This window comes from Cibotium barometz, chromosome 2, assembly GCF_041138505.1.
Source record: "Cibotium barometz isolate CiBa-2024 chromosome 2, ASM4113850v1, whole genome shotgun sequence".
In the NCBI taxonomy this organism is placed as follows: Eukaryota; Viridiplantae; Streptophyta; class Polypodiopsida; order Cyatheales; family Cibotiaceae; genus Cibotium; species Cibotium barometz.
The window spans coordinates 16,209,075-16,219,622 of record NC_141047.1 but is presented as its reverse complement, the minus strand read 5'-3'; the positions used below and the strand labels follow the sequence as shown (position 1 = coordinate 16,219,622).

Genomic DNA, 10,548 nt, shown 5'->3' with positions numbered 1-10,548 from the left:
TATGGATGAAATCGATGATGAGGCTACTCATGCATTTAACAATGAGCAGCTATTGGGTACCTCATGGGTACCTCATGGAGGATCTATGGAAACCCGGTCTATGACCCTTTCTTGAGAGATGAGTGGAGAGTCTATGATTGTGAGCTCTACAAGGTTTATGCGAACAGTGATGAGGATTATGCCTTGGTACATATGGATCATGCTCAGGTAGTCACATGTGATGTGGATCATGCCTTATGGACCTATGCATGGTGATGGATGTAGTGAGGACATGGATTCACATTTGATGGAGCATGCTATGGAGTATGAGGCATTCACCTTTGATGCTCATGGATGCCTATGCATTGACACAAACATAGTCTATCAGGCATTCACTTTTGGACATGATGTGTATCGTTTGGGGAGCATTGTGTATGTGGGATTGATATGCCATCATGATGTATTCATGTATGATCCGAGTGAGTGGTTCTATACGGACTATCATGTATCTCCAGGGTCCTATGCATGGGTGCATTATCCTTTTGACCCAGGGAAACATTGGATGCATCTCATTGATGGATGTGGTGCATTACACCATCATTTGATCCAAGAGGAGGCATGATCCATACGATCATGGGTCATGCATACCTTGGATTTCCATTTGATCCAGGCATCATCATCATTAGCCTCATCGTCAATGATATCCTCCTATCCTTTTCGTTCGATCCAAGCAAACGTCGTGGACATGTTTTTGATCGCGGATACACCTAAGCCATGAGCCCATTTTAAAAGTAGATTTGGTTGCACATGCACATGGGGGATGGGGCCTAGGCACTTGGGCTTAAGGTCATTTACATGTGTACTTTTGGGGGTCTTGGGCTATATTAGACATAGGACTCATGGACATTGTACCTTTTTTATCATATTCACTCTATAAACATCTATGTCTTCTTGGTGCTCATGCCCAAGCTTTCATGGTGGTGAGCTTCTCCCATATGAGATCTAGGATGGTGACCTACACTCTTGTTGTCTACTCTATATGATGAGTGGGCCTCTTTCTTACACATGGACACCATACCATAGTCATGAAAGAGGAAGAGATATGCAAGAGACTACGGTTGGCCACTGAAAGCATGGAGTGACAACATGGGTGCGGGTCACCAAGAAGAAGGCCATGGAAGCTTGGGCATGAGCATCAAGAAGACATGAATGTCTATAGAATGAATATGATAAAAAAGGTACAATGTCCATGAGCCCTGTTCCCTAATATAGCCCAAGGCCCCCCCAAAAGTACACATGTAAATGTCCCTAAGCCCAAGTGCCTAGGTCCCATTCCCCATGTGCATGTGCAACCAAATCTACTTCATTACAAGATAGATGTGGAATACTTACTTTGACAATGAGATGCAGAAACTCCAAGCAAAGATCTCAACCCTAAAGAACCAGGGTAGTGAGATGGCCAATCTCCGAAAGGAGATTACTATTTTACGTCACCAGATCACTATACTGCAGAAGGTAATTGCAAGTACTCCCACACCTACAGGGCATATTTCAACAGCTCCTTTCTTCACCCCAAAGGTTTTTTGGGGGAGACGAAGGAGAGAACTTAAGAAGTGGTTAATGCATGGCCTAATAGGTGGAATGTTCATTTTGAATTCCCTACTCTCCATGACACTCATAAGATTCAGATGGTGTAAGGCCTCTTGAAAAGAAAAAACACTATATTTGTGAGTTTGGGAATTTCCCAACTCCCATTTTTTGAATACCAAAAAGGTGGGACCTGAATAACATGCCTATAAGTTTCTCAAAACCATATCATGTGACCTATTGTTGGAAAGCGCTTGGAAAATGGAATCTAGTGAGCTATAGAGCGCTCAATTCGGAGTAACGGTGTTCAAGTTATGATTAATCCAAAGATTTGACCATGTGTCCTAAACTACTAGGAAATTCCCATATTCCCCAATATGGTGTTAAAAGCCTTATCATGGTGGAGAGAGCTTCGGAAACAAGCCAACTATTTGGGCTAGTTTCAAACATATGCTCAGAGATGAGTTTCTCCAGGCAGAGGATGAGCATGACATGGTATCCACATTTGCAAAGTTGGATATGAAGACTTTTGACACCTATTTGCACAAGTTTAGAGAATAATAGGAAAAGGCAATGCATATGGATGATGAAAACTTGCTTGGATTTTTTATGCAAGACTCATTCCCAGATCATAAGCTTCAAGTGAGGAACAATAATTGCAATATGAAAAGATAGTTTCTAACAAGAGTAAGAAGAACGTTCCTCAAAACTAGAAAAGCTTAGGCAACCCTCAACAAAATTTTCTCAGAAGAAAACAAGCTCAGGCAACTTCAAACCAGATGCCAATCATAAACAAAAAATTAGGTTTTTGAAGGTTTCCATGAATCAAATTCAAAGCCAAACTTTAGGTCAACCCAATTCCAAGAAGACTCAGAGGATTGCAATGAGCCTCCAAAACATTTGGGAGGATTGGTGCTTTACTTTGTGGCCAGACAAGCCACAAGTAAAGCAATGGCCATATAGGTGTTAGCACATTCATCCCCAGTTTCTGCCCATTTGTGGTGTCCATTTGGTCCCTTTTGCATGGCCCTTGCTTGTGGGCTAGCCACCCCTTTTTCTAGTATTTTTCTGGGATTTTTCCCCAGCATTTTCCAGTCGGCCTGCTTTGCAGCTCCAGTCGACCAGCTTCCCCCTACTATAAATAGTGGGTGCTGGCCTCTCATTTCTCATTCAGTCTTGTACATATTTTACTCCCTCACTTTATGAGACTTCTAGTGTCTCTTGCTTGGGACTGTTTTGCTTCAATATATTCAGCATAGTTTTCTCCATATCTCTCTCTCTCTCTTTCACTCTCTGTTTAGCACATTCTAGTGCCACTCTGCTTCATGGTGTCAGAGCCCGGGCGTGTGGTCTTGGGCGCACCCCTCGCACCTCGGTGGCTTGCAGAGCTCGAATCGAGGGAGGGTGTTGGAAGGTTGGCGATTTCGAGCGTGTGATCTATGGCTAGAAGGTGCCTTGGATTATCCCATAAGTGGAAGCATGGGAAGTTGAAGAGCCATATATAGGCTAGAGTGGCACCTTGTCATAATCATCTCCTCCGGCCGGTGTTTTGGGAGGCAGCTCACCGGGAGATGGGAGCCCGATGGAGGGATGCTGCAGTGGGTGTTCGTGGAGCTCGATGGTGATGCGTCTCCTACGTGCATTAGTCTTCCGCTGCGCATTCTGACATGGTATCAGAGCATGTTGTCCTTGGAAATGGTGTTGTCCTTAAGCACATAAAAAGAAGAAGCACAAGGGAGTTCACTTGCCAGAGATTACATGTAACCCTAATATTAGCAACAGGGCATGGATAGATCTTAGACAAATGTGTGACCTAGTTGCCTATACCTATCTAGAGATAGACTAACTCTAGATTTTTTGTTGATGAATCTAGATAGGGTAGATATTATTATAGGTAAAGAATAGTTTCATAGCCATGACGTCCATGTAAACTTGAAGGATACATTATCTTTTTTATTGGAAGATGCTCCAGTTTATCTCAAGGGTGATTTTGGAGTCACACCCTCTACTCTTGTAAACTCTACATAACTTCATAATATAATACAGAGTTTGTATTTTAATTATGAAGTGTTCGAATGTGTTCTTTCTCCTCTTTCATGTGATGTTACTTCTAATTTTGAATCTAGTAATTTAGATGTTAAGGAGACATGTGAGTTAGAAAAGATTAAGGCAGAGTCCGTTGATTTTTCTCGCATAGTTATCTCATGGTTTACCGGAGCTGTTTGACCATAGGATTGATTTGATTCCAAGGTCTCATACTGTGAGTATTACACCTTACAAGATGAGTAGGCTGGAAGAGGATGAGATTGCCCGACATTTGTCAAAATATCTTAGGATGGGACAGATTTGACGGAGTAAATGCCCTTGGGGAGCTTGAGTGCTTTTGAAGAATAATAAAGGTAGAACTTAGAGGATGTGTGTCAACTATAAAAAGTTGACACAAAGACAGAACTTGGAGGATGTATGTCAACTATAAAAGGTTGAATAAAGCTACAATCAAGAATAGATATCCCCTTCCTAGAGCAGACGATCTTATAGATAAGCTACAATCAAGAATAGATATCCCCTTCCTAGAGCAGACGACACAAAGACAGAACTTGGAGGATGTATGTCAACTTGGAGGATGTATGTCAACTATAAAAGGTTGAATAAAGCTACAATCAAGAATATAGATATCCCCTTCCTAGAGCAGACGATCTTATAGATAAGCTCCAGGGAGCCAAGTATTTTACAAAGATTGATCTTTGTATGGGTTATCATCATATTAGGATAGCCGAGGAAGATGTATTTAAGATGGATTTTTGAACCAAATATATGGTCATTACAAGTTTCTCATATTATCTTTTGGGCTCACAAATGCTCCTACTACTTTTTAGCAGATGATGAACGATCTCTTTTGGGATTGTTAGGGGAAATTCATTGTGGTATCCTTAGATGATATTTTGATATATAGTAGTTCTTCAAAGGAGCACGTAGAGCATCTCAGATTCATCTAGGGATTCTAAGGCGTGAACAACTATATGCAAAAATCTCTAGTGTGAATTCTTATGTTAAAAATCACATACCTACATCATCAAATTTTTAGAGATGGGATGAGCGTAGATCTTGAGCAGATCCACAAGGTTTTAGATTGGTCTCAATACCTCAAACTATCAAACAAGTTCATTTGTTTTTAGGATTCAATGAAGCCAATGAGGGAGCATTCTAACGCGATCGTTCCCCTTTATAACCACCTCAAAGGACATGGACGAAAGTTCAATGTTCTTATTACCTAGGTTGAGAGACTTGATTCTTGCTTTTAATAGGATCAAGCTTATGGTGAGAGATGCACCAATTTTAGCCTTACCAGATCTTGGCAAACCATTCATGGTTGAGACTAATGCCAATGATTATGCAATAGGGGTTGCCTTGTTCTAAGAGAGCAATCCTGTGAATTTTTAAAGCAAGACGTTTGATGATACCCAGGTCAAATGGCATACTCAACAAAAAGAGTTATATGTGATTATTCACGTATTGAAAATTTGGAGACGTGTATGGATCCAAATTTGTTGTTTTGACCCATCACGAGTCAATCAAGAATTTGTGATGGACTTGAGTTGAGGGGGAAGAAGGCGCAGTGGGTAGAGTTGATGCAAGATTATGATATGGACATTCGATATCAAAAGAGTAGCTTGAATAGGGTTGCAAATGTATTGAGTCCGATTAGAGGTAAATTTTTTGAGTTTCATCAAGATTCAAGCTGACCCTTATGATTCCCTGAGAGAGCTATGTGAGACGGATATATATATTGGTTAGTTTTGGTAACTGGTCCAAGCAAGGCGCTTCATACAGACCAGAGCTCAAGGATCATTTCACCTGTCAAGGTGGCAAGAGGTCAATATCTTATTCAAAACGGATTGTTATTCTAAAATGATAGGGTTTGCGTGCCAAATAGTGTTGAGATTAGGAGGATGATCCTTTATGACTCTCATGATGCTCCTACATCAAGTCATCCAAGGGTACAACGAACCTATGACTTTGAAAAACTTATGTTTTACTAGCCCAAGATGAGGACAGAAGTCCATGACTATGTGGTAAAGTGCAATCAGTGCCAGGTGAATGAGGTTGAGCGCCTTAGGACTAGAGGACTGTTACACCCTCGAGATATCTTATAGTAAATGGAAGGGCACTTCCATGGAATTTATCACTGGTCTTCCACGCACTCACAATGGCCATGATGCCATTGGGGTGGTGGTAGACAGATAGACAAAGATGGTTTACCTTGTGATAGTGTGAGTGATAGAGACTCGAAGTTTATTGGACACTTCTAGCAACCAATCTTCCAAAAATTGGAGACACGTGAGTTTGAGTTCCTCCAATCATCCTCAATCCAACGAGCAAATGAAAAGAGTGAACCAGGTTTTGGAGAATATGCTTCATGCATACGTCTCCAAGAGACCATCAAATTGGGAGAGATACATCTCGATGGTTGAGTTGCCAATAATAGTGCTAAGCATGCGGCCACTGGTTACAACCCGTTTATGCTGACATACGGATACCAACCTAGATCTCCGATAGCTATGGGACTTAAAGGTATTCATAATGATGCCGCTAGGAATTTCTTGGGACTTCAAGGTATTCACTATGATGTGCAGATACCAATCAAGATCTTGGATAGCTATGGGATTTAAGGTATTCATAATGATGAAGCTAGGGATTTCTTGACAAATATGCAAGAGATGCTAGCCAGAGCTAGAGATTTTATCATGAGTGCTTAGGATAGAGCACAGTTCTATGCTTATAGACAACGTGTGTTCACCAAATGTTGGTGTATTTGCAAATACCCAAGGGTTTATCCCCTACATATTATGAACCCTTCTAGATCCTTGAAAAGATCTGAGAGGTAACATATAAGCTACAACTGTCTCGGAATGTGAAAATTCATCCAGTCTTTCATGTCAATAGCATGAAAGATATGCCAAGAGCTGAGGATAGTATTGTGACTCCTCAAGAGCTTGTTGAGGTTGAGGACTTGTCTTACGTTCCACATGAAGCGGAAGACGTGATGGATTTCAAGGTAACTTAGAAATAAGATGATCCTTGGGTACAAAATTAAGAGGAAAGATAGAGCAAAGAAGTCCTCAACTTGGGAGGCAATTGCTAATTTACAGCATAGGTACCTTGGATTTCTTTCTTAGATAGATTTTGTTTCCAAGAAGGAGGGGAAGTATGTTATGCCCCTAGAGCTAATCCTCAATTAGTGGACCTAATCCAACAGGGTTAAGGGACCGTGGGATCAGGAGATAGCAAGTAGATGCAAAGGGCTAAGGTTCATTGTGTATAGTCCTAGTGCCTTCTGCTACCAAAGCTCCTCAATAATGAGTTACACTAGCATAGCAAGAAAGAATCCCTGCCTTATGGCAAACTCTTGCAATGCAATTGATCACCACATCCCCCACACCTACGCATAGCCCAAAGAGTCCTGTAAACACATACAAAGCACATGCAGAGGCAATTTGCCTAGAATCCAAACATAGTGGGAGATGCGAAGGAGCTTCATAAAAAATCCAACGTACCAATAGACATCACAAATATAGTCAATCCAACTAACATAACAAAAGCATAGAGATAGTAGGGTTGAGATATTGCTGCCCTCCAAGGGAAACGTGAAAATCTTCTCTCATCCAGCTCTCTGAAACACTTTTGAGAGCTACCTATCACTGCTTTCCCTAACATCCTCTTTATACCGAATGTGGGTTTACAAAAATCTTAGAGCCTTGAGGGCAAGTTTGCATGTGAAAGGCATCCAAAAAATCCCAGTTGATGCCAACCTTTACTTTAGTACCTTCTAACTCTTTTGGCCATTCTTCTTTGAATTGCAGCTCAGCTTGCAGCCCAGATGGCACCTAGGATTCTGGCTCAGACTGTAACTCCATTGCAATTTAGACTGCAAATCTCATTCTGAGTCAGACTCCAATATAGAATTTTGGAGTGTTGACACTCACCTTTTTCTTTTTGCCATTCCCCTTAGAAGCATGTCTCTCCTTTGAGTGGATGGCTCATACAAGGTGTGAATCATCTGAAGCACAAGGTTTTGTAAATGGTCGGGACCTTGGGGGTTTCATGTCCTATGTGGTATGGTTTCTCAGTCTCCACGTTATGAGATTGTTCAATTCAACCAATGGAATAATCGATTGCGAGAATTGCATTCAACACAGCCTTCAGCTTCCTATAAAAGGAATGATCGATTGTATGCATTGCATTCAAGGCAGCCTTCAGCTTTGCACAGAGGGCTTCCTTAGTCAATTCACCTCCCAACCATTGGCCAAGTCACATTCGATTTCCTCTAGCCCTTTATAAAAATCCCACAACTCAGCTTTATTTACATGCTAGATTTAGTGCCATGTGGACAAAATTACTGTAAGGATTAAACCACTTTGACCTTTCACCTCAATCCAACAATTAATGCCTTAGGGTATTCTTACAGGCCTTACCTCTTCATATCAGCCACCTCAAACATTGTCCCTCTAGACTTCCTATTTACGCAGGGAATCCCACCAATAAAAGAGACATGTAACACATAGCCTCGAGTTACTTCTTGTCACATGTCCTTGAGAAACTTCTGCTAAACCCTAACCCTAGTATGGCCCAGTAGACACAACACAAGCATCTACTCTATGTGGAGCTGATGCAACTGCCCATTGTTCTCTCTTGCAAAATATCTTTACAAGCTAAATTCTGTTCTACACGCACACACAACTACTCTATTGCATAATATCATGGCTCACAAAACCAATGAACACAACCTAAAGTCCTCTGAGTTTGCTGAAGAAAATTGTCTTGGACATTCGCCATCTTCTGCTCTTCCTGCCCTTGCCAGCTCTTGCAAGTGCTTGCAGGCTGTCTTCACTCCCATAAAGCTCAGCACAAAATGCTGGTAAAACAACTCTCTTAGTTTAGTACACCTAAATTTTAGCCATGCTGCATGATCCAAGTCCGCCATAAATACGTAATGCTCTCCTAACACTTTCTGAAGTCATGCCACACTATCTGATTGAGCAACAGAGTTTGCTGATCTTTTCTAAGAGCAGTAAATTTTTTCAAGAGCATAAGACGATTTCTAAAGCTAGCTATTTAAACAGCCAGAAAAACTAGGAGTTCAAGTATTTTCTTGAGTGAAGAAAACAAGAGCGGGCGCGCTCTTTTACAGTGCCCAATGACATGGTAGGCCCAGTCACAGCCCTATTTGTGAAGCCAACCTTGATAAAGTTAGGATGCTTGACAGCTATCACAAGAGGACAATTGGTTGTTATACATAAACATGATTCAAGAACCTCATCCTTAAGAGAAGAGTCACCTAACCACAAACCAAAACCACCACTATGATACACAAACTTACACTTTCACATGCTATCATAACTTGTTAAAACTATACAGGAAAGATAAAGATCACACCTTGTGGATTTTATACACGTAGTTTGTGAACTTAGACCTGGAGCTTGATATACCTGTTTGGAGCTATTGGGTTGATCAGAATCATAGAGGAGTAGTTGCAATTCACGTGTTCATGAAATGCTCATTGAGATAAGTCTTTGAAAGAGAGCAGAAGTGGCACATTCTATGCCCTAGGGTCCATGCCATGTTGCCATACATATACAGATTCATCCCAAGCAGTACTGGCAAGAAGACCTTCGACAAGAAGGCTCATATCAAGCCCCACAACAAACTCTGTATGATGGTCATACCTAGCAAGCAATGCATCTTCTGGAGCTCGGTAATCCCACATGCACATGGTCATGTCATAAGAGCAGGAAGCGATCAGATTCTCCTGGTGAGGTGAGAACTTGACTCGCCGAACCGCATAGGTATGTCCCTGCAGCACAGTGACAGGCTGCCTATGATTCCGCACATCCCAGACCCGTATGGACTTATCAACGGACCCGGTGACTAGCAAGGAGTCGTTGTACTTGTTCCAATCACATCCGAGGATCTCATACTCATGGGCAGGGATGACAAGGATGGAGTGAGGCTCTCTCACATCCCAGCAACGGACGGTACAGTCACCAGAGGCGGAGGCGAAGATGTCGGCATGGCGGGGGTTCCAAGTGGCAGTGTAGACGCAGTAGGAATGCTCATGGAATGTACGGAGGGACTGGGGTTTATCGATGGTCCAGAGCTTGATGCTATCATCCCAGGAAGCACTAAGAAAGCAATCTTTACGAGTGGGGTTCCAATCGACAGAGTATACCTCATGGGAGTGCTCTTCAAGGCTGCGGATAGGGTTGGCCATGGGCGGGCGGGCGGCGTCCCAGATCTTGATGCTGCCATCGCCGCTGGCGGACACCAGTACGTTCTCGTTGTTTTCGGACCAGGTGCAGTCGTAGAGGCCGTCTGCCGTGTTGAAGGCGCAAATCTCTACGATGCCATGAGGGGTGAGCTCCAGCACATGCTGCCTCCCATTGCCGATGATACCGAAATTCTGCGCCGTCGACACCGCCAGCCTCGTCTCCATGAACGGGCTGAACTTCACCGAGTAGCCATTGAACGCAGTCTTGAAGGTAGGCATGCTTGCGTGCTTTCTAACCCACAGACACACCCACCAACAAGCCTCTCCAATTTCCTTGGTTTTTTTTCTCCAGCCAATGGGTATTAGAACGCATAGAAAATTTAGGGAGATGAAAACTTGGCAAGATAGCATCTGTGAGCAGTGGTAATTGGTTGGGGGCATTGTTGCTTTTTGACACTCGTGATGCTCATTTTAGAGCTTTTTGGCCGCAAAATACTTGCAAGAATTTGAACTGCCCGTCAAAATTACACTAAACTACAAAAAAAAAACTTGTTATATTTCACCAAACTTGTCAATTTTGAAGGGCAATAGTGCCCGTCAAAAATCAAGCCTAGTTGGGGGGATTGAGCATTGTTATTTTCACTTGTTGTGTACACGTGCTGCCAAAATGTAAGCCAAAGGGGATACCCTTTCTCCAGGTATTTTGGCCCTTTTCC

The 10,548-nt window shown here is 42.3% G+C and overlaps 1 pseudogene across 1 annotated transcript; it reads right to left on the bottom strand.

Annotated features, from left to right (window-relative positions):
• Positions 1–9,113: 9,113 nt before the first annotated feature.
• LOC147640715 (peroxisomal targeting signal type 2 receptor pseudogene) lies at positions 9,114–10,179 on the bottom strand (annotated as a pseudogene). The gene has a single exon (XR_015268271.1). The product of XR_015268271.1 is annotated as a peroxisomal targeting signal type 2 receptor pseudogene (transcript).
• Positions 10,180–10,548: the final 369 nt, after the last annotated feature.